We start from the raw sequence: 25,741 nt of genomic DNA on the forward strand, positions 1-25,741 counted from the left end.
TCGTGGATATTTTTCTGCATTTATACAGTTTCATTTTCTGGGTTTTTCTCTGCCATGGCCACTGACTTCTTAACTTGGCCTCTGACTTTCTTTCCTCATTCCTCAGAGTTTTCTAGGGTCTCAGTTCTCTACTCAGGATCTGCCAGTCTGCATGACCAGTTTATCTAGCAGGTACAGTAGGGCTTCCCTGGTGACTCAATGGTAAAGAATCTGCCTGCCAATATAGGAGACTTGGGTTCGATTCCTGGGTTGCAAACAAGTTGGATACAACTTAACAACTAAACAACAACAGCAAATAGGAAATAGAGTGATCATACTTCATTTATAGTGTTGTTTAGTTGCTAAGTTGCCTCCGACTCTTTATGACCCCGTGGACTGCAGCACGCCAAGCTTCCCTATCCTTCACTATTTCCCAGAGTTTGCTCAAAGTCATGTCTGATTGAGTCAGTGATGCCTTCCAACCATCATTTAACTTAAAAGTTATTTCTCTTTTTGATAGTATTCCCTTTGCTTAAAGGGTCTTTTTTCTCTCATACACTTGCTAAAATATTCCATATGATACATCTCCTATATGAAAAAACATCCAGACTTCTCAGAATTATTCTCTTCTGATATACACTTCATCCACTTGCTATAGGAATAATTGTATTTTATCTTATTGGTTATTTTTTTTTTTTTGCTTATTGAATGACAGCATAATGTCCAATGCAGTCCAAAGAAGTGGCTCCTGCCGTGGCTGTTTTTATTTTACCTGGATGATAGAAACTTATAGGATCAGGAAAGAATTTGGGATATTTGAGCTTTAAGTTGGTGAATACCTTTAAGTCTATGTCCTGGAAAGAAAATAATTACCAAATCAAACACAAATATATAAATATTATATAAAAACCCCATTTTGTGTTAAAAATCATAATACCTAATAAGTGAATTACATTATTGTTTTACATTACCAAGAAGAGTTCAAAATACTCAGTGTAGCAGTGGAATAATAAAATTTTTCCAAATTTTTTCCCTTGTATTCTTTTGCATAGCAAAGCTGAATATTGTAAAGGTAAAGTTATAAAGCCACAGAGCATGTTAAAAGGAACACAGCCATGTGAACACACATTCATAATCAGCCGTGTGTCCTCCCTTGGCTCTGTTACAATGAGCTGTGTTCCTTAAGCAAGTCCCTTAACCTCTTTATGTCCCTGTTTCCTCTGGAGAAAAGCAACAATCCAGACTGGGTACTTTCTAGTATTTTTTATTCATATAGTGTTCTATTAATCCTAAATAATTCACAAGGCAGACTATTAATGGATATATGGGCTTTATTGTCCCCTGAGTTCCCCCCTTTTTATTTTTTCATAATTGGTGGTGACTGTAGATAGTTTGGTGAAAAAGGTCCTGACCAAATGAGTTTATTTAGTTTGAACGATTTTAGTTGAAAGGCATCGGTATAATATGCATGTAACCATTAGGACAATTATTAGTGTTATAATTCCAAATCTAATACTATGTATAATGCTTTGTAACCATCCTCGAGGGTCTAGGCCAGATAATTGATCAGCTAATTGTTCAGCTAAAGTTTCCAAATTAGTGGAAGAGGGCAGACTTTTAGAAAAGGTTTCAAAGATTTCTTTTTGTAATAATTGTACATTCAGAGAGGCTTATCATGTATGTTTTGTAAATGAAATTTGATCCATTCCCAGTTGTAGGCACTATGATCAAATTGAACAAGAGTAATACAGAATTGAGTAGACCTCCAATCACATTTTAGTATCATTTGTTTTTGTAAATCTGTTAATTCATCTCCAATCCATTTGATGGCTGTTTTTAGTTCCTGTATTTCATCTTGAATTTCCTCATCTATCTGAGCCTGAGTGGCCCACATAGTATGAGCATCTTTAGTCCAATTTTGGATAAAATTATGTGTTTGAATTGAAGTTTGTAAAGCAACACCGGTGACAGCAGCAGTGGTGCAAATAGCCATTAATCCCAAAATGCCAAGAATCAGCCATCCGATGAATCATTGAGATCATTGGAGTAATTTAATAAGTAACCTGGAAGTGAGCCCGGCCATGGGGCCTTCTTCCCAGGGCTGTTGGAGATTTACTGGTAACCATAAATTACGTCAAGATTAAAGAAGCAAAAGGGATTCATTTCTTAAGGAAATAGAAGAGTTAAGACAGGTATATAATTGCAATTTATACAAGTTACAGAACGTAAAATCTTATTGAATTGTAAGTTTCCTATAGCTATAACAAAAGGAAGGGGAACACAAGCTTGTGTGAAATATGACTGATTATAATGAAAGGAATAATGACTGGAACTGCGACTAGTCTCTGTGAAATATCCAGTCCAAGTTACAAGTTCTTTCGGTGCTCGCGGCAAGCTTCCAAATGTCTCATTGCTTAGGCCCAGTCCGTTTATTGAGGACGATTCGAGGGCGAGGGGGTGCCATTTCACCATCAAGCCAACCAAGAAGTCCTTTGTTATGGTAATATTCCATCGTAATATTGGTAATCTTCCATGCTATTTGAGTAGCATAATCATATATAGTGCTGTTAATATCATCTGAACAGTCAGATAACCACATACCATGGGGTCCCCAATCAACAATGGTGTAATTGGCCACAAACATTAATTTTCCTGATTTGGCTTGACATCTGTCCCAATGAACAGGAATATACTTCAAGTTCTTATAAGTAAATCCTTTGCATAATGTTTTTTGTCCTTTCCCTAGAGTTTCAGTAGTGTTGACGTGGTTCTCATAAAAAGAAAGGGCAGTAAATAATCCAAGCAAAGTCCGAAAGTCCTTTTTTGGAGGCAGGACAAAAGCCCAAGTTTGTCGGCTAACATTTATGCATAATTCTGCTGGGCCCATGCATAAAGGAAGGATTTCATAACCTAGAGAAATACTAATTAGTCTCCCTTCCTTCTCAGGGTGTGAGGGCCCTTTCATGCTCCAGGGAGAAGGCACATGTATGGAATCATTGGTTGATACGATCGGTCCCTTTTCTGTCTATTCTACAACCTGTAATAAAGGGGGGTTGGGTATATAAGCCCAGTAAGTATGATTCATTAATTCAGCTTGAGCAGGGGAAGGAAAAGCAAGCAAAGCAAGCATAGCAACAAAAATATTTTCTGGATTCCGAGGCATTGCCTGTTGAGAAACCAGATTTTCAGCTTAATTAGTAAGGGCTTTTATCTGTCCCCAAGAGGGGAGATCATAAGATTGATGCCGTCGAGGGTGGTGCTTTCTGGAGATCTTTAGAGTCGCCATGGCTTGTATCGGAATTTCTTCCTCCTGGGGTTTTTGCTGTTTCATCTCTAGTTGGAATGCTGGGGGCTCCCTTAGGTTGAATCTTCTGAAGAGGAAGCCAGGTGAGTTCGTTGGATACATCTGGAGAAATACAAGCTTACCCCTTTCCCTGTAGGATTAGTTTCCCAGATTTCCATTGATTAGTTAACCCGTCTTGTTACCAAATGGACAGCAAAAAAGAAGAGTCTTTCAGTTTCTCGAAATGGTTTTCTGCTCTTGTCAAGAAATCTCCCTGTGATAAGTTTAAAAAAATTAAAACAAATAAAGCTGTATTAACAATAGTTATAGGTTTAGAGAATAGCTTATTTTGAAATCTAGTAAAGTCTGTTTTAGATAAGGAAGATAGTAGTGTTCCTGTGTATTCCTCCTTTTTTAAAATATTTTTTTTTTATTTGTAGTTTCAGTGTGTGATGTGCTTGTTTGATTATATATTGTGCTTGTGGGTTAAAAGGAATACCTGTAATATGTTTAATAGAAAATGATTGTAAAAATTGTTTGAAATAACTTGAAGTATAGGCAAGGCCATTGTCTGTTTTTACAGAACTAGGAATTTTTATTATAGCAAAACAAGCTAATAGGTGAGTTATAACGTGTTGTGTAGCTTCACTGCAAAGAGGTGTGACCCAGATAAAAGAAGAATTTGTGTTGATACAGAAGTATAGGAGAAGAAGGAGAAAGTTCAGGGCAATGAGTTACATCTATTTGTCATAGTTTATTAGGTTATAATCTCTGAGGATTAATACCTTGTGTAATGGGTCGAAGATGTAGGGGTCTACAAGTAGAGCAATTATTAATATATATATATATATATATATATATATATATATATATTTTTTTTTTAGCCTGGCGGTATGGGTATGGTGTAGAGAGCCAGCATTGTTGTGTAACAGAGCATGCTGTTTTTCCGGAGTAGTAAAGGAAACAAGTTTATCAGCCTGTTCATTACCATGAGTCATAGGACCTGGAAGACAGGAATGTGCTCGAGTATGTGTAATATAAACGGGAGAAATGTGGTTTTTAATAATGGATTGCAGTTTGAAAAAAAAGTTGTTGAATAATAGGTTGATTGGAGTTTATGGTGGAGGTTTCTATATTTTTTAATACAAAAGCTGAATATGAGGAATCAGAGACTATATTAATGGGGTAGGGATGTAGGCAAATAACTTGAATAAGGGTATATAATTTGTTGAGCAGAATGGAATTTAGTGTAAAAGACTTTACCCTCTTTGAAAAGACCAGAATGAGCCTTTGGCATTTTTAGTCTCATCTATGTAGAAAACTTTAGCTTGAGTTATAGGCTGTGGGCTGATGATGTGGGAAATAATAAATTCAGTATTTTTGAAGAAACTTCATAGCTTGTTAGAGGGATAATGAAATGAAAATTTCCCAAAATATTCTAGAAAAGCTATTTGGAAATCAGTAGAAGTTTGCAATGTATTCTCAAATTGAGATTTATTAATAGGTATTACATTTTTATGGGGATGGGAGCCAATTAGAGTTTAGTACTATTTCTCCTATTGATAATGATTAGAATAATTAAATCAAGATAGGACATAAGTGACTTTATTTCTCTAAAATGGGTATAGATCCATTTTATTGGGTGTTCTTGTTAGGCAAGAAGTCTCATGGGAGAATGAAGAGAGGCCAGTACAAATAACTTTAAAGGTAAATCTACTCTAATGAAGGTAAGAAAATGTCTTTGTAGTTTGTTTTGCACTAAATAGAGTTTCTCTTGTACCTCTTGAGAAAGTGATTGAGGGCTATTTAGATTAGGATCTCCTTTCAAAGTATTAAATAGATTAATTAGTTGATAATTAGCAATGCCCAAAGAGGGCCTAATCTAACTTATATCGCCTAAAAGTTTTTGAAAATCATTCAAGGTTGATAATTTATCAGTATGAATCTGTGTTAGTTGAGAAGTAATGTGTTGTCTATTAATAATAAACCCTAAGTAATGGTAAGGTATAGAGGTTTAGATTTTTTTCAGGGGCAATGATTAATCCAAAGTTGTTTAAACATTGTTGAGCTATATCAAACGTGTGTTGAGTTTTTAAAACAGATGGAGCTGAAAACAATATATCATCTATATAATGAGTAACAAGAAAGTCAGGAAATTGTTTTCTCATAGGCTCAAGTGTTTTAGTTACATAGTACTGACACATGGTGAGAGAATTTATCATTTTTTTGAGGCAGTACAGTCTATTAATATTGTTTATGAGGCCCAATGTGATTAGGAAAAGGGAGGGAGAAAGCGAATTTTTCTCAGTCTAAAGGGTGTAGAGGTATATTAAAAAAGCAATCTTGTAAATCAATAATAATAATGTGTCAGTCTTGAGGAATAGTGGTAGATGATGGGATCTCTGGTTGTAATGTACCCATAGGTTTCATAGATGCATTAACTTTTCTAAGGTCTGTTAAGAGATGCCATTTGTTATATTTCTTTTTTATAACAAAAATAGGAGCATTCCAAGGAGAGCAAGATTTCTCAATATGTTTTAATTCTAATTGTGTATCTATAAGTTCTTTAGCAGCCTGTAATTTTTCTTTTGTAAGGGGCCATTGCTCTGTGCAAATAGGCTTGTCATTCTTTCAAATTATTTTAATAATTGTTTTGTTTGTTAAATGAGCAGTGGCCCCTAGGAAAAATGTGGAATGTATATCTGAGTTTGTCATTGCATAAGTAAATCCCTTTTTATTAGATTAAGGGGTGTATATATCACAGAAGGTTGTAATGTAGCAGGCTGGCCTTCTGGTGCCTCATAAGGATAAATTTGAATACTTTGATAAACTTCTTGTATTTTGGTTTGAGGAACTCCTGTAATTTGGCAAGAAATTTTCTGTATAGGCCAAGATTTGGGCCATAAGTGTTTGGAAATAATAGTGATGTCAGATCCAGTATCAAAGAGACCAGAAAATCTTTTATCATTTATTTTGATATTTATATTTGTTTGGGTATATTCAGATACCAATGATGTCCATAAGGATTGTTTTTGATTTGTATTACTTGATCCATCTGTCTGTATATCATGAGAGGAGTTAATAGCAGTATAAGGTAAAAGAAGTAATTGAGCAATTTTGTCCCCCTTTTTGAATTGCTATATAATCTGAGATGACATCATAATTTGAATTTTTCCTTTATAATCTGAATCAATTACTCCAGGGTGAACAGTAATTCCTTTAGAAGTCAAACTAGATTGACCAAGTAAAAGGCCGAAAGGTTGTGGAGGTAGGGGTCCAAAAAGTCCGGTAGGTATTTTAGAAGGGATTGTTTGAGGGAAAAAGAGAAAATCATTTAGGGCTGATATATCAATGGCAGTACTGCTGGATGTTGAAGATTTGAGGGAAAAGATGGAGTTTGTCCCTGATTTTTGTTGAAGGGGACCGGAGGAGTCCCCTGTTTGAAGTTTCCTGAAATAAGTTTTCTTTCAACATCCTATTTAGATTGGCAACCTTTAGCCCAATGCATCTCTTTATGGCAGCGAGGGCAAAGTTTTGGAAACCTTTTATTATTTTTAATTTTTTCTGTATATTTCTTAGGGCAATCTCTTATATGGGTCTTATCCCCATGTGTAAAATATCTTTCATTTCTCTTTTTATAAAAGCCACAGCCATTGTTTCAGCTAACATTTGCATTTTCTATGTCTTAGATCCCAGATTGTGGCAAACCTTCAAATAATCAATAACAGTCCCAGTCTCACATATTGGAGTGATAGCACTTTAACATTCTTGATTTGCATTCTCATATGGAAGCAGTTTTCCTAGTTGTATATTGGCTTCTTTTCCAATCACAGTATGGGAAATAGCAGTTTCTAGTCTAGCTAGAAAATCAGCATAGGTTTCATTAGGTCCTTGTAATATCTTAGTGTAAGTACCTTTATGTTCTCCTTGAGGAGTAATTTGATCCCCGGCTTCAAGGGTAACTTCTTTCAATTATTCATGCAATAAAGGAGGGCATAGTATTTGAGCTTCTATTGCCTCAAAGAACAGAGAAAGATTCTGTCATAGATATCAAAAAGGGGGTAGAAAGAGTATTTGTCTCATTAGTTTAAATGGAACTTTACATATATTTTCAATTAGTTGTTGAGAATAGGTAAAAAGAATACCTCAATGTTGTAAGAGTTCTATTAGGCCCTTTCTCAAGACATTCATCCAGAGATAACTTTGGCACAAGATTAACCAGGGAGAACAGGTTCCAGATAATGTCTCTGGGCAAGATATATTGTTGCTGTGCAATCAGGGGTACAAGTCTTGATATACAAGTTCTTAGGCAAGATTTGTTACAATTATAATCATTAACATAGAGCCTAAGAAAAGCATTTCTGTGAGTAAGACATTGTGCTGTGTGATCATTAGTTCTGGAGCTAAAGAGAGGTCAGTTTTCTGGCAAGATACATTGTTGCACAAGGCTTAAGGAAAGCATGAGGGAGAATGTTTGTTTCCTCTTTATAGGGCCCTGGACTGTCTGCTTAAGCTTCCAGTGTTTCATTTCCTCATGCTTTTAGGAGAATACAGTTGTCAGGGAAAGGGGTTGAGAAAACAATTTGTAACCTCTTCCTGCTGGGAAGGGGCATAGGCCTTAAATTGTTGAGGCAATATATTCTCCTCATCTTTATATAGAGGGTCTCTGATCTAGGGGCCCTGAGTAATGGCTAGAGGAGGCAGTGGAAACTGCAGGAGCATGAGTAATCATTTGTAACTTAAATGCCTAAGCCATTTACGTATAAAAATTATTATATAATTACAGATATAAAAAGCAATCAGCAAGAATAAGATGTCTATGATTATTACAGTCAAGATAGTTTTCCACCATTTGGAGATAAGCCTCTATTTGCTGATGTGAAACCAAACGTCCCTGAAATTTATACCAATGGTGAAGTAAAGTAGAGAAATGATGGGGCTTTCCAGCCATTTGACCCATTTCTTAGTACTTACCGACCTCAATAGGTCCTGAGTCACACCGTCCGAAATGCCACATGTACCAGGTCCTCGTTCGGGCGCCACTTGTTGCGGTCCTTTAATGGACTGGAACCTGGTGGTCCGGAGTCGATGATAAAAACCACTACAGCATTGTAAAGTAATTCGTCTCCAACTAATAAAAATAAATGAAAAAAATTAAAAAAAAAAAGAAAGCAAAAGAGAGAAAGAGGCTAGTATTCCTTGGGTTACACAGAGAACCAATAAAGCCCTAATACAAGGCTTGTACTGCTCACGGAGGCACAGGGCGTCCTCTCGAAGAGGTCTTGAAAGCCTGGGCAGGAAAGTGAGCTTGGCAGGTTTCTATGCTCCAGAGAATTAGCCAGAGGGAGAGAGAGAAAGAAAGAATGACACGGGGACCCAAGTCTCTAGTGGAACAAGGGTATTTTATTAGCAGAAATGCAGGCTTATATATCTTTAGTAAAATGATTGCTCAGCCATTACAAAGGATGAAATCCCATCAATTGCAACAAAATGGATAGTCTAATACATACAAGGTCGCTGATGCTGAAAAGAGTCATTGAAGGGAGCTACTGAAAGGAATCCAAGCAGGTACCCTTTCCCATGATCTCAGTCCTGAGAACTGCATGCAGCTCTACTCATTTCCGGAATAGGGACTGATAAGGAACAGAGAATCCTTGAGAAATGACACACAAAGGAAGAAAAGTGCAACATATTGGATTCCTTAAAGTTGAACGTCCCCTGACAATTCATATAACTAGGTCCTTCCCACATTCCCAGTGTTGCACCAGAATGGTGACAAGTGTAGGAAGAAGGTATTAAGAGCATTTCAGTTACTAGACCCTGTGACTCTCTGGGAATTTGAAGATGAAACAAACCATTCTTACATCGAACCCCGAGAGAACACTTTCTGAGACAGGCAGATAACTGTGTAAGTGCCAAAATTAATTTGATTTTATATGTTAGGGAGCAAACTCCTATGAAGTGCGTTCTTTAGTGTAGTTCCATAAGTTTCCTTTCTTTTTTACCTCATAATCTTAATATTACAAGTTTTAGTATTGTCCCTTGAAATCACTGCTATAATTTGCTAAATCATTTCACTATACTTAGACATTTAGATTTATTTCTATTACATTAAATTATGGAGCATTTAACATTTTATTTGTACTTATTTTTCCTTCTTTGGGGTTATGTCTGTGCTAATTTTTAAGGAATAGAAATGTTAAATCAAAAAGAATGTGCATTTTAAAGTTTAAGTACATGATCACACAATTTGTGATAAGTTGAAACTTGACTATAATTATTTTGATTTCCAGGCAAGTGGTTTTTTATTTGTATCCAGTGGACACTGCACATTCTTATTTATTGCCAGTATGTTTATTCCTACACCAGCTTTCTGGGGTGCTCTGCTTGGGAATGAGAAAATAGGTTAGGAGCACTAAGACAATATTAAAAATCTCTTTAGAAAAGTATTGGTGGTGATTTAGTTGCTAAGTCGTGTCCAACTCTTGCGACCGCACAGACTGTAGCCTGCCAGGCTCCTCTGTCCATAAGATTCTCCAGGCAAGAATACTGGAGTGGGTTGCCATTTCCTTCTCCAGGAGAAATACAAAAAGCATTACATGCTCATTACAGGAATTAGAGAAACTATGAGAGCAGATGTAATAAAATAAAATCACTAATAATTTTACAACATGGTGATCATCACTATTACTATTTTGACATATTTTTGCTTTTTTATACTGACTTTACTACAAGTACTTCACTAAGAGTCTTTTAATATAAAGTATATTAAAAATATTAAATTTCAGTTAATTTTTTAAACTGAATTGTGGTTGCACATATACAATTTATGCAATTATGTTTTGATACTTTTTTTATACTTAGTGTAATATCTAAAATCAACATTTATTTCATTAAATATTCTTCTATAGTGCAACTGTATTTTTATGTCACTAAAAAATCAAATGCTTTTGGATTTATCAGTCGAAATAGTTATCATACAGAGCTCTCTCATTTTAAGCTATCTTCACTATGAATTTCTTTAAGAAGTTCAAAATAAGTCATAGATACCTTCATCTACAATATCATTTACCTAAAATTTAAATTTTAAAGTGAGGTCCAAATAAGCAGAATTATTTTCTCAATTTCCAAATTAAAGTTTATCAAATAAAGGAGTCAAAACTAGAACTGAAATGCCTTACTTTATAGATTTTTGCCTTTCACACTATCAGTCCTACACTATCAGACTATGAGATCACTACCATTTAAAAATAAAAAATGGGGGTGAAAAATCTGTTATTTTCCAAGTGAAAAAGATGCCATCTTGGTATACATTGTATACAACATAATTAATATGAAGTAATGTCCCATCCTTAAACAAATTATCAACCTAAACTGATCACTCTTCCAATTATGACAGGTTCCAAAGCACTTGTGAGGTGTCAGTTATTTTATTTTCATTTAAGTTTTATTTATTTCAATTTGAATAAATAATGCATCATATGGTTCAAAATTCAAAATGTACAGAAGAAAATAGAAAGTCTTCCTGCTATCTCTGTCCCCTTTGACCTGTTTCCCCTCCCCAAGGCAAGCAACCTTATCAGATGCATGTGTCTATTTTCAGAAATGCCTATTAGCATACACTGTTTCACAACAACAGTTTTATTAACTGTTTCCCTTGTCTATAGTCCTTGAAAAATCACTCCATATCTGTGAAAAAAGCTTGTCTTTGTTTTTTTGCTAGAAATTGCATATTGACTTTATGGCTACATCAGAATGTGTTTGACTCATCTTTTATTGATAGACAGGTTGGATTTAGTCTTTTCCCCCTACAAATATTGTTGCTATGAGTGGCCTTAAAAATATAACATTTTATACATGTGTGAATGTCTGCAGGAAAAATTTCTTGAAGAGAAATTGCTGAGTCAAAGAGTTAATTAATGCCTTTGTGATTTTGGGACACAGCCAAACTGCCATCCAAAGAAGTTGTTCCAAATTATATTCTCACCACTAAAGCATGAGACTATGCAAGCCACAATTTCAGAACAAAAAGTATGTTTCACTGGATAAGTAAAATATGTTCCTTGATGAAGTTAATGGTGGCCACCCTCAGCTTCAGAGCATGGCCCTGACAGATCTGGGAAAAGAAACTTTAAGTCCTGGATTGCAGTTCCAACCAGGTCAAATTGCTTCAAGATCCCAGCTATCCTTCCCTGACTTTTTCTCCTTCGACTTTTATTCTGACTCAGGATATTTTTTTGGATTCTATTCTTCCAGCTTCTTCTTTGAGATCCCCTCACTCTTACCACGTGGCGATAGCTTTGGGGCTTCTGTCCACCATTCTAGTGAGTATGCTGCTGTTGCAATGGATTCTGTACCAGGGTAAGTGCCATCTTAAATCAAAGTTTGACTATAAAAGCAATATAACATTACAGAAAACTTGAAAAATAGTCCCAGCAAAATAAATCACCAACATACACAACAGTATCTCCCAGGCATAGTCTTCTAGTTTTTGAGTACATGCATTTGTGTTAAGTATTTAATCTTTTAAATAAGGCTGGCAATGGTTCTGATCACAATATGCTTATAATTTTGTGTATTGCTTTTTGGTTTGATATTTCCTATCTACATTTTCCTACCTACTACCATATTTAGCAGGAAAATCAAATTATAATTTTAATATTGTTTAACTTTTCATATGAGATATATTGTAATTTAATTAAGCATATTCTAATTTTTCCCATTTAGTGAGCTTTCCCATTTTCTAAAATGAACTTTTCTAGATTTACTTGTAGGTCCTTATATAGGATGATCCAGAGAGCCTTCAGTTTTTGTTTCACAATCCAGAGTTCTAACTTAGGTTTTTGTTATCTGAGCATGGTTGTTAGTGACAGGCTACTGCTGTTGTTGTTTTATCACTAAGTTGTGTCTGACTCTTTCTGAGACCCTGTGGGCTGTAGCCTGCCAGGCTCCTCTGTCCATGGGATTTCCCAGGCAAGAATACTAGAGTGGATAACCATTCCCTTCTCCAGGGGATCTTCCAAATCCAGGGATTGAACCCAGGTCTCCTGCATTTCAGGTAGATTCTTAACTGAGCCACTAGGGAAGCCCCAAGTGACAGGTTAGACAGATTTTATTAATTTGGATTCTAAGGGTTAAGTCCTAGGACCTCTACGTCATATCCAAGTCCTACTTTTGACAGAAGGAGATTCGTAGGCAAGTCAGGAATTTTTCCTTCAGGCTGGGTACCATCACAGTTGTATGGAAAAAGCACAAATTATAAGGTGTTGACTTTATAGCTCGATCTCCAGAACCCTATGTTGTTCCCATGCTAGGCCTTCCTACAGAAAGGTTGTCTAAAGGTTGACTACATTCCCCACTTTTTAACTTCAAATCTGGAATAGATATATAATCTATTCTTTAATTATGTATCCACATGTATGCTCACTTGATGTAATGGTTCACACTTGAGATTGTGAGATTATGTTTATGGAGGGTTTATACAAATATGTCTTGTAGAAGTAGAAAATCAATAGAATTTTGAATTTGCATTGAATTATCATGAAAGCTTATTCAGTTCTCTTTCATTTTCACGGATCTATAGCACAACCATTCTAAAGGAATGAGAGTGTCTGTATATAAAAGAGCTCAGTGAGGAGAATGGCATGACTTTGCTTTAGCAGCTGATATCCTTCTCTGTCAGAAAATCTTTTTTTAAAAAATATCTAGAATGAATTCTTTTTGATGAAGTATGTCTTTTATCCAATTTCCAGTGAATTTTTACCACATTTGTGATTTAAAAAAAAAATCCCAAACAGCCTTTCATTTTAGATAAGTTTGTTCTTTCTAGTTTCTGTCCTTTTCTTCTGCACTATTATGGAGTGTCAGACTGTGGTTGCATATTCTGAAAGATTCTACCTGATTTAAGCAATGTGCATTATGCTATTACACAATGTATGCTCTGAGTCTATATAAAACAGTGAAATATTAGTGCAAATACACTGTTACATTACCTGTTGTGTATATGTCACACGTGCATACTGATGTCTAGCACAAGCAAGGGACTCTCTTCCCAGTCCTCAGCCAGCTTATGTCTATTTCCTTCCCTGCTCCTTCACATTCCTTGTTTAACAGAATGTTCAGTAGTAGTAATAGAGTTGGACATTGTGAGGTATTTGAGACCGTGCATTGTGGTACATTTCTCTAAACCTTAATCTGAAAGGTAGAGGGCAGGGAAGACAGTTTATCCCCCATTTCATTGCCAAGACAAAGTGATCCATAAAGATGTGACCCAAGTCCTCTTCCTTTCCAGGCTCCAAGTTCTCCACTTATGCTGACCATCCTCCCTGCCCAGACCCCTGGATGCGGTATGGTGACAACTGTTATTACTTATCAGTGGAAAAAAAAGCTGGAATTCTAGCCTGGAATTCTGCTTAGCCAATGACGCAGATCTCCTTATGTTTGAAGATAAGAAGGAAATGGTAAATGCAAATGTTTAATAAATATAGGCAGTTTTGTTGGAGAATGCTATTGTGTATCCTCTTTTGAGGAGCAAAAGGAATGTTCTTTCCTTTCCCTCCCCCAACAACCCTCAGTTATATACCTAGATACTCCAATTCGTATGTATGCATGCATGTGTGTGTGTGTGTGTGTGTGTGTGTGTGTGTGTGTGTCTATTGGAGGTGGCAGGATGGTATTACTGGGAGAAATTAGACCATAAATACAGGGCTTCCACTGTGGCTCGGGTGGTAAAGAATCCGCCTGCAATGCAGGAGACCTGGGTTCGATCCCTGGGTTGAGAAGATCCCCTGGAGAAGGGAAAGGCTACCCAATCCAGTATTCTAGCATGGAGAATTCCAAGGACTGTGTAGTCCATGGGGTCGCAAAGAGTCAGACACGACTGAGCGACTTTCACTCACTTCACTTTCACAAATATGATAAAAGAAAACATTAGATCCAGACACATTTCAGTCTAACAGTAAAGAGGCACTTTACTCACTTTACATGTTTCACCAGCTCTATCTCACCAGTGAGAGCTGGTGGAACCTGGGATGCAGGGAAAGAGAGGTAGCTTGGGGACTTAATGCCCTCTTCATAATATTTTGTCTTCATTCATTAGAATTAAGTAAGGTCTAGGCTAGGAATCAGTTGGGGTTGTGCGGAGGGCATGAGGAAGAAGCAGTTCCAGAAAGTTGAGAAAGAAGGAAAGTGTGTGTGTGTGTGTGTGTGTGTGTGTGTGTGTGTGTGTGATTTTATACTCCTTGCAGAGTTGAACTGCTGGGCTCCACTTCCTACTGGCCTCTCAGATCCTTCCTGTCTGCTCAACTGTCAAGAAGCGAGTTCTTTATGAATCTTGAAACATCTCAAAGTAACACAAGGAGTTGACATCTTGAGGTTGTTACCTGGTACAAAAACCAATCAATTTCTAACTTGTCAACTTAAATTACATATGCAAAGAAAATAAGGAATCCTCCTTAGGCTTTGTGCTAATTTCATGCCGAGTTTTGTGTTTTGAATTGTTTTACATCTTTTTGGGGTAGAATCACAGAGAAGAGTTTATTAAGAATTCAACTATAATAAACATCTCTTGGGGGAAATTCTGAGAGGCAATGAATTACTCTAAAGCAGTTGGAAAGAACATACAGTCTATAAAGTCTGTAACTTCCTATTTTAAGAGAAGACTAAAGCATCTGGATTCGTGTTGTCTGTCAAAAGAATACCCATTCCTTTCAAATTCTGCATAAACTCTAACTTCAAATCAGTCCACTTCTGTGACTTACTTTTCCTTTATCCTCCCATAAACTAGGTGACAGAATGCACTGGGGTGTATTCTTTAGACCTGTTGAGTCATGCTTTTATGGCACCTAGTAATAATAACCTTGCTTTCTGGACCTTTTTGCAGCAACTCCTATTCTCATTCTGATACAACTGCCTCTGAGTCCTTAGGCTGAGTGAAATCAATAGTAGAAGTGAGCAGACAACTTGAAATACTGTTGAGCAAACACTGATAAACAGAGTAGTGAATCATAATACAAGACGGTGCCTCGGAGAATTGCAGAGAGGCAGCTACCGTAATTGCAGTGTGATAATGACGGCTGCAGCCCAGGATAGCTGGGAGGTGGGGATGGTTCTGTTTCTCTGAGGTCCCCTGGAGGAATGTTAAAGGATGAGTGTTAAAGGATTTCATCTTTCCATTCTTTCTCTACTCACTGCAAATCTTGATCTACCATTGAGTAAGCTGAACAGAGTCAGACTGTCTTCATTTCCAAAACTGATTTATTTCCTTTTAAGGACCCTTGATTCAAATCAGTCCTGGAAAGGAATTCTATGCTCTTGGTAAAATATCCCTGAGAGATTGCATAGCAACGACAGATAAATCTTACTTGTGACTTTCCTGTGGAATTTTGCTTGGTTCTCCAGCCTGATTCTTTTTCTTGCCCTCAGCTTTTGTAAAATCCTGTAAAACCAACTTGACTTATATCTAGTCTGTTGACTTTGTTGTACTAGTGTTGTTATTCTTTTACTCTGATGGCAATATTTATACATTATTTTAAGATAAATGCTTGCTTTTCCTAGTATTGACGTGATAAGTTGCTTCAGTCATGTCCTATTCTTTGTGACCCTAGGGACCATAGCCCACCAGGCTCCATTATTCATCGAATTCTTCGGGGAAGAGTACTGGAGTGGGTTGCCATGCCCTCCTCCAGGGGATCTTCCCAACCCAGGGATCGAACCCAGGTCTCCCCCATTGTGGGCAGACGCTTTACCTTCTGAGCCACTAGGGAAGCCATCTAATTATATCCAAGTTTTCCTTCTGTGACTACAAACACTATGATAACATGGTCACTTTTCCCCATAATGTAAAGTAGATTTGGGTAATGAAAAGAGCTTCATTTCTTTCAGAGAGATAGGAGTTTCTTTTTACTAAATTGCTTACTAGCTATGAGAGCTTCAGCAAGTTTCTTAACCTCTTTGACTCTCAATTTCCTCATGTACGAAGTGGAGAAATTTTTTTCTGGAATCGTTACAAGTATTAAGTGAGAAAAATCTATGTGAAATTGTTTTTTAACATAGGAGGAATCACTTCATTTTAATTTTTCTTCTTTCCACTTTAATTCCCCTTGACACTTGAAATAAAGCCCAGAGTCAAAATAACTTTTGTTTTTTCCTTTCTGTCTCCCAGGGTGTGAAATTCAGTAAAATATGTATCACAAAGTAAATTATGATTTGTTGAATTGAGTTTTTCCCTTTGGAGGAAACCTGAAATGGTATGTTAGAAGATAGAACTAAATGGCTGGAAGCAGGAGAATTGTTTTACTTGAGGTCTTTGTAGTCTGGTAATGTGTGCGTGTTTGTTACCCTTTCTTCATAACCAGATAAAGCAACCATTATGAACTTCACCTCAAAGCATACCTTTGGTAGGTAGGTTAGGATACTTCTCAGTCTTTTTTTTTTAAACTTAAAAAGTTGTGGTAAAGCATGAATAACATACAACTTACTATTTTGACAATTTTAAAGTAGACAATTAAGTGGAATTAAGTATATTCACATCGTTGTGCAACTGTGACCGCTGTTCACCTCCAGAACATTTTTCATCACCTCAAACAGAAACTCCACACCCATTAAACAGTAAATCACCATAACCCGCCCTGCAGCCCCTGGTGACTGCTAGTTTTTTCTTTAATGTCTCTGAATTTTCCCTTATGTCCTTTTGTATCTGGCTTATTTTATTGCATTGGCTTCTTTTGTTTAGCATGTTTCCAAGGTACCTCTGTGCTGTAGCAGGTATCAGAATTTCATTCCTTTTAAAGGTTGAATAACATTCCAGTATATGGATAAAGCACATTTTGTTTATCCATTCACCTGTTGATGAACAGTGTTTTACTATTTTTTTTCTTTCATAATTGAAATTGTACTGATTGTTTTGAGGATCAGTATTTTGTGTTGTTCAGTCAATAAGTCATGTCTGACTCTTTGTGACCCCGTGGACTGTAGCCTGCCAACCTTCCCTGTCCTTTACTATCTCCCAGAGCTTGCTCAAACTCATGTCCATTGAGTCAGTGATGCCATCCAACCATCTCATCCTCTGTCATCCCCTTCTCCTGCCTTCAGTCTTTCCCAGCATCAGGGTCTCTTCAGCTCCTTGCATCAGGTGGCCAAAGTATTGGAGCTTCAGCTTCAGTACCAGTCCTTCCAATGTATAATATTCAGGGTTGATTTCCTTTAGGATTGACTGGTATACGGAAGCTTAAATTTGTGTATAATTCTTAACATTTGTACCAAAAATCTAAAAAAAAAATGTAATTGTGATTCTTTTCTGAACAATTATCCCAGTTACTCTCCAGTTTAAAATCTGGAGGCAAACTTTTCTTAACAGTATGTTAAGTATGAATGCCTTCAAGTGTTCATACACTGTTAAATCATATGTCCCACAGATTCACAATTTGAAAATTCATTAGTAGTGTATATGATATTAATTTTCACAGCAGATTAAGAAAGTTACTAGGAAAACTGGATTACCTGAACAAAGATGCTATAGAGTGCACAGAATTCTGACAGGGAGAGCAGAGATCAAGGCATGGTTTTTCTTTAAGAAACAATTTCACCAAAACCAACATGGGAATAAAAGTAATTCAAAGTGTCCAAGACATGTTAAACACACAACTGACTCCAAATTGCCATTTAGTGTGCTTTGTATTGGAGGATGTAAAATCTGCCCCATCTATGCAATGTTAAGCTGACACCCAAGACAATCAAAGCATCTGTATTCAATATCCCACTATTTTCTGGTTGTACCAAAAACAAAAAACAAAAAACAAACCCAAAACAACGAATAAATGATTTCACCTCTTAAAGAAAAGCAGTTAGCACTTAAAAAACGGAATAAGGTTGAATTTCCTCCTTCTTAAAAATGTTTTCCGAACTACTCACAATTTTCCATTTACAAAAGAGTTGCTAAACATATTGCCCTGTATTGTACAAGAAGGCTGACAGGGACCACTAAAGCCGGGCATGTGATTTGAATCAGATTTGGCTTCTTTTCTCTCCTGCTTCGTCAGAGGCTGGGTTCTCCTCGCTCTTAGTTTCTCTGTTTTCTGCAGGTAAATCTTGTCTTTTGGTTAGCCTTTTTCCCTTGTGCTCCTTTTTCCCCTTTTGTGTTTTTTTTTTTTTTTTTGTCTGAAGATTTATCCTTTCCTGCTGCCTGTTTTTGGCTTCCACTCTGATTTCCACTTTTGCAGGAGCAGGTGAGCTGACAACCTCATCTCTTGGGCACCTCCTTTTTGCTCTCTGGGTGGAGCCGACCTCCCTCCTGGGCATCACAGGGGGCGAGAACATGCCAGGTGCCTGTGGGCAGGTGCGTCCTGGAAGACTTAGTGAAGTGGGAGTGCGGGTCCTCCTGCCTCCCCAGTTGGTGGGTGTTATGCCCGATGTCCGAATCCCCGAGCGGGAAGAGAGAAGGCTTCCAAGACAGTGCAACTGGCAAAAAGGGGAAGTTTTATTACTGACTGGAGCCAGGGCCCTCTGCCGCATCCAACGCAGTGGTGCAGGTCAGAAAGCCCCGAGCCCAAGCTGTTACACAAATTTATTGGGTGAGCACACGCCATTGGTAGTTGGTTTAAGCGGATTGGTTACAAGTTTGCAAAGCAATTTCATTGGTCAAAACTTTCGCGCAGGCGGGACTTTCCTGGGGTTTTCCGGCCCGTTCCTAATTTCCTAATTGGCAAACAGTGGTCAGTGTTAAGCGAAAGCTAATTAGTTGTATCCAGGTGGCCTGATAATCTTACCAAGTAGGAAGGCCTACTCCTAATCTAAGCTGCATTACTTCTGCTCGCCTCACAGTGGGACCCCAGCGTTTCACTCTTTTAGAGAGTGTTCTGGTTTATTGAGCAAGGCTTACTAACTTTAGCACTGTGCACATACACAAAATTATAGAGGAAATTCTTATCAATATTTAATTCTAGTCATTTTGTACCCTGTCAAGTTTTCCTTAAATCTGTTAATGTATCTGCATGTTTTTATATGCTAGTTTTTGTATGCTAACAGTCAATGCCTACATTCTATAGGATATATTTGAAAAGTCTGTAAACAGAGGATTAAGTTATTTTTAAATAGTATGTTTGTTACACTTTCAAGTAATATGCTCAAAGTGTGTTTCCTCAGCCTTCCAGACACATTTTCAAGTGAAATACCTCTAAATTGAAAACAATAGCTCTAATTAATTTTTGACTTTACAGGTGCTCTGTATTGTACTTTTTTTTCCCTAATTAATAACTACATGTATTATTTTAAGTACTTCACCTGAAAAAGTGTCTGGGGGATTGAAGAAAAAAAATGTAAATGATATTATTTGAAGACAGAACATACATATTATTTAAAATTGCATATTTACCCTATGTAAATATCTAGGCTTTTTGGATATCATATGTTCATGTTTTGCTTTTGTCACATAGCATTATTTCATTCCTTTTTCCACACGTTTAATGATTCTAGATACTTATCTTTAAAAATTCTGAAAAAAAAATCTGTATTATTCTAGTTTTGCTTAACTATTTTAATATTTCTAGAAAAAATCTAATTTCCAGATTTTAAGCACCTACAAACATATTTATATGAATTATTTTTTTGAGGTTAGTTATTTAGTATATAGTCCCTGAAATTAAGTTAGCCAATCAAAAGATATATCCAATTTAGCTTTGGTATTTTAGTAGTTTATCTCTATATGGGTTGAAATATCTTAGTTATATCCTGTAAACAGTGTTCACTTTAGAAGTGTAAGGAGTATGTTCTATAGCTTGAAGTGAAGTGAAGTGAAGTGAAGTCGCTCAGTTGTTTCCGACTCTTTTGACCCCACGGACTGTAACCTACCAGGCTCCTCCGTTGTATAGCTTAGCAGTATTTTAATTACAAGTTAAAAATATTGCCTGCAAAAGCATGTGTGTGTGTGTAAGACATAAATATTGACCTTAAAAATAAAATGAAAAGGACAGAAAAAAATGTATCTGATTTCATTTGTTTGCATTCTGTCTTCATCTTGCTTTTAGGTTTTGTACTTTTTTCTCTCTAAAGTATAACCAAACATTATTAGTTCTAAAATGACATAGCACCTCATTGCTCTAGTTCATACCTTCTCTGCAAGATAATCCTTCTGAGGTCACACCCTTGTAATAAATACTCTTGTTTATGCTTTTATGCTGCTTCTACAGTAATGCACACACATCATTCATCAGTCCATAGAACTCTATAGATAATCGTACTCTGGTTCTAAAAGCTTCTTTCAAGTGGGATGTTGATTTTCAAGTGAAAGTGATCCAGTAAACATTTGTCCTGTCCAGCCTCATTAGGGAGAAGTAGTAAATTGGCAGAATCTTGTGACTTAGAATTGTATGGATCTTGAGAGTAGTGATCAAGTGTAGGATTGGCGTTTGTGAGTATCATCGAATCCCAGCTCTTCAGACTGTAATTGAGGTCTGTGTTTATGTTTATTTATTTAATGAATGACATCTATTCATTTCTGTGTTTCATTACCTGTCATTCCTTCCACTGAAATGCGAGGAAGAAAGAGATGGACAGTTTTTCTTATAATCCCATTGGAAGAATGAGGATAAACTCACTTTTTTCCTAATTTAAATAATCATTTTAAGCAAATTGTTTAAGTAATGCACAAAAGGTTTCCAGCTAATCTGGAAATTAGGATGTCATTTCATTTATCCTACCCTTCCTTTACACTTCAGACTCTGTCCCCCCGCCAGCATACACAATTAAGTACTCGATGGGAGTATAGGGCCATATCCAAGGTGGTAGTTTACTTGTTGCTAAATACATTTATTACGCTAGCACCAAATCCTATACAAAATTAATCTTCTGGGATTTAACCTTTATTTTAGTTCATTTTATTTCTAGAGACAATTCCATTAGGATATAAACTCCTTCATTTGATGGTCAGACTCAACAGAGCGAAGAATCTTATTTCTGTTCTAGTGGGTAGCATGGGACATGTAAAGAGTATAACCAACTTAACCTTAACATCAGCTTTTTCCTTAAGAACTGTGTTTATTTTTTCTTGCCATATGCAAAATTGATGAGGACTTGCAAGATTGATGGGAGTTTAGTGGGGAAAAAACAACAATCCAAATACATTGTTGCAAGTTTAATAATAACATATGTGTTAAATGATGATGTGAAATATGAGTGTGTTCACAGCAGTATTTAGCTTTTTCCTTTCAAAGTTATCTGAATATATATTTATCTGGTATTTATCTGAATACCTATTTGGTGCTCCATCTAATCAAGGAGGAAGTTGCAGTGGAAGGTAAAGATGTAGTATTTATCTTATCTGTCATGATCTAAGAATGTAATTATAGGCATGAAGTTCAATCCTAGGAAGTATTGCACTCTGCAACCAACACATCTCTAGAACGAAGGTTTGAAAGAGAGAGTAGTTATTTGGAGTAGGTGTTTGTTTCAGTCTGCTTGGACTGCTATAAACCATAGACAGGGTTGGGGAGCTTAAGCCGCAGACATTTCTGCCTCAGAATTCTGGAGGCCAAGTCCAAGATCAAGATGCTGGTAGACTTGGTTTCTGGTGAGAAACTTCTTCCTGGCTTGCAGACAGCTGCCCTCTCATGTGGTGGTGAGAGATTGCATGCTAAGTCGCTTCAGTCATGTCTGGCTTTTGGTGACCCTATGGACTGTAGCCTGCCAGGCTCCTCTGTCCATGGGATTCTCCAGACAAGAATACTGGAGTGGGTTGCCGTGCCCTCCTCCAGGGGATCTTCCTGATCCAGGGATCAAACCCACTTTTGTCTTATGGCATTGGCAGGTGGATTCTTTACCACTAAACCACCTGGGAAGCCTTCTCCTCAAGAGCACTAATCCCATTTTTAGTGTGGGGCCCACCCTGAAGACCTCATCTAAACCTAATTACTGCCCAAAGACTACTTCCAGACGCCATCACTTTGTGGTATCAGAGCTTCAACACAGCACTGAGGAGGGAGGGGACACAAACATTCGGTTCTTAAATAACAGTAATGAGAGAGGGTGTAAGGAATAATAGTGTTATCATGACCCTACATCTCTTTTTAAACTTTCTGCATTTTTTCCTACCTTTTTTCATCTTCTGCAACCTCTTATTTAGGGCCGGATCCAAAATTTCCTCAGTCAGCAATATTACTGGATTGGTCTGAGAAAAAATTCTCTCTGGAAGTGGGAAGATGGATGAGGCTTAAATGGCTTAAGGTAAGGGGCTTCAAAAGAGTGCAGAGAGAGAGAAAGACAAAAGAAAAGGGGAAAAGAAATTATATGTCTGGGGAAATAGATCAAGGATAATGGATGGAGAGGAGAGGAAAAGGAAACAATGAAGGAAATCAATAGTTGATAAGGGCAAGAAAAAAAAAGACTTTTTTTTTTTTAAAGAGGACATTTTAAAGAGGATAATGAGTAATTTTTATTCTGCTGTTTTGGGAGCTGAGAGAAGTGAGGTCTGAATGGGAGGAAGATAGTCCTCTTTTTTTATCTTTTCACGCCTTAGAACTTCCTTTACTCTGCACATCACCTTAAGTGAATGACTTTTCTGGTTCCTTACAGTATGGCTTCAAACTTCTGGGTACAGCAGTGTGGTACCCTCAGCAAAATTGGCCTCCACGCCTCTAGCTGTGAAGTTGAACTTCCGTGGATCTGTAAGAAGGTCAGACATCGATGAATGTTCCGTCTGTCCTGTGGCTCCCTAAAAAGAGGGAGATGATCTCTCGTGAGTACACCTTTAGTGAGTGCTGCCCTTCTAGCACATAAGTTAGATGTGAGATTAATGCCGCTTCCCTGGGATTGATGGCTTCTTGCTGGACTCTCTTTGAGAGAACTTAGATGTTATCTTAACTCTTTAAAGAGTGTAGGCAAATTTGTGAAACAGATAACGTTTGTTGTTAGTATCCCTCTCTCTAGTGACTAAGGTTGTTGGCTTAGTTATCCCCATCATCTCTGTCAAAATGTACTTTTAAAATGTTATATTCTGAGCTGAGCTGATGAAATCTGCACAAATATGTACTATTGCCAGTGTACTACAGGTTTTTTGTGTGTGCCAGTGGGTTGACATGCTACTCCTCCCTGGTAATATATTTTTATCCTAACAGTGCCTCTTTGCAGGTAAAACATGAAACAGGTTATGGAAGGTGAATGAGAGTGAGCAGGCTGGTGACTTGTGGCTCAGCTCTTCACACTTCTGTAAAGAATTGGCCTTGACTGAATTTAGTCTTTTCAAAAATGCATAGTTGTGGTTGAATAAACCAGTGTGTGACTATCTTTTCCTTGTTATGAATGTGATTTGGACATTAATTTCACAATGTGAAATGTGTCAGTCTGGCAAGGCATTATTATAGAGGAAAATTTACAGAAGCAGTTTATGTGGATTGATCTCCCAATTATTTTTGGCACAAATGACTAAAAAAATAAGAAAAACATTATTTATCCTTAGTAGGGTTGGGCATAGATGAGAAAGCAAGGTGTTTTTTAGAGATAGAGGAGGGATTACTAGGACATAATGACAAATAAAATTAAAGGGAAAGAACAGCGTTGTCAATAGAATCTTAGAAATAAAACAACTGCTTATTGCAGGTCAATAAAGCAAAGAAAAAGAAAAGATACAGGAGGGAATGATGAGGAGATTGTAATTCTGTACTGTTGATGACTATGGATTGTGATGTTTATTTGAATTTCCCTTTTGTATTATTTTTAGGACAAAGACTGTTTAACCCACCCTTGTATCCCAAACACCTTAAATAGTGCTTGCTTGTATCAGTGAATATTCAATGCTTGAATTAAAAAAAATGGAATTTAAAATTTCTTATTCTAGTTGTTTCTATTAGCCCATAAGTTGATTAGAGGAATTGAACAAGAAACACGGTGTATATGAATCCTCCCTTAAACCTACCCATTTGAGCAGTTCAGTTCAGTTCAGTCACTCAGTCGTGTCTGACACTCTGCAACCCCACGAACCGCAGCATGCCAGGCCTCCCTGTCCATCACCAGCTCCCGGAATTTACCTAAACTCATGTCCATTGAGTCAGTGATGCCACCCAACCATTTCATCCTCTGTCATCCCCTTTCCTCCTGCCCTCAATCTTTCCCAGCATCAGGGTCTTTTTAAAAGAGTCATTTCTTCGCATCAGGTCGCCAAAGTATTGGAGTTTCAGCTTCAGCATCAGTCCTTCCAATGAACACCCAGGACTGATCTCCTCTAGGATGGAATGGTTGGATCTCCTTGCAGTCCAAGGGACTCTCAAGAGTCTTCTCCAACACCACAGTTCAAAAGCAAATCAATTCTTCAGTGCTCAGCTTTCTTTATAGTCCAACTCTCACATCCATACATGGCTACTGGAAAAACCATAGTCTTGACTAGATGGACGTTTGTTGGCAAAGTAATGTCTCTGTTTTTTAATATGCAGTCTAGGTTGGTCATAACTTCCCTTTCAAGGAGTAAGCGTCTTTTAATTTCATGGCTGCAGTCACCATACGCAGTGATTTTGGAGCCCAAAAAATTGAAGTCAGCCACTGTTTCCCCATCTGTTTCATGAAGTGATGGGACCAGATGCCATGATCTTAGTTTTCTGAATGTTGAGTTTTAAGCCAGCTTTTTCACTCTCCTCTTTCACTTTCATCAAGAGGCTCTTGAGTTCTTCTTTCCTTTCTGCCATAAGGGTGGTGTCATCTGCATATCTGAGGTTATTGATATTTCTTCTGGAAATCTTGATTCCAGCTTGTGTTTCATCCAGCCTGGCATTCCTCATGATGTACTCTGCATATAAATTAAATAAGCAGGGTGACAATATACAGCTTTGATTTTCTCCTTTTCCTATTTGGAACCAGTCTGTTGTTCCATGTCCAGTTCTACCTGTTGCTTCCAGACCTGCATACAGGTTTTTCAAGAGGCAGATCAGATGGCCTGGTATTCCCATCTCTTTCAGAATTTTCTACGGTTTGTTGTGATCCACACAGTCAAAGGCTTTGACATAGTCAATAAAGCAGAAATAGATGTTTTTCTGGAACTCTCTTGCTTTTTCAATGATCCAGCGGATGTTTGCAATTTGATCTCTGGTTCCTCTGCCTTTTCTAAAACCAGCTTGTACATCTGGAAGTTCATGTTTCACATATTGCTGAAGCCTGGCTTGGAGAATTTTGAGCATTACCTTATTTGAGCAGAGGACTAGTTTAACCTAGATATGGTCAACACTACATACATATATTAATATTTGGGAACAGCACCCTTTATTCAGCAATAAACACTGTGTAGAGACCTCAGGGAAAAATTAGAAACTATTTAATTACCTATCAATATTAAAATGATTAAATAAGTAAGCACCTTACTTCCTTTATTTTTTCTTCTGTAGGACAAACTTTTTAAAATGAGAATGCTTTTTATCTTTTACCTATACAACTCGAAAACAATAGTAATTAAGACACAGCGAAACCAGTCCACACCCTCTGACACCACTGTCGAGCTCCAATGTT

The 25,741-nt window shown here is 37.1% G+C and overlaps 1 pseudogene; it reads left to right on the forward strand.

The window, feature by feature from the left end:
• The window catches only part of LOC133043060 (killer cell lectin-like receptor subfamily G member 1), a 44,183-nt pseudogene extending 21,243 nt beyond the window's left edge, over positions 1-22,940 (forward strand).
• The last annotated feature ends 2,801 nt before the right edge of the window (positions 22,941-25,741 follow it).

Source organism: Dama dama, chromosome 22, assembly GCF_033118175.1.
Source record: "Dama dama isolate Ldn47 chromosome 22, ASM3311817v1, whole genome shotgun sequence".
NCBI classification, from domain to species: domain Eukaryota; kingdom Metazoa; phylum Chordata; class Mammalia; order Artiodactyla; family Cervidae; genus Dama; species Dama dama.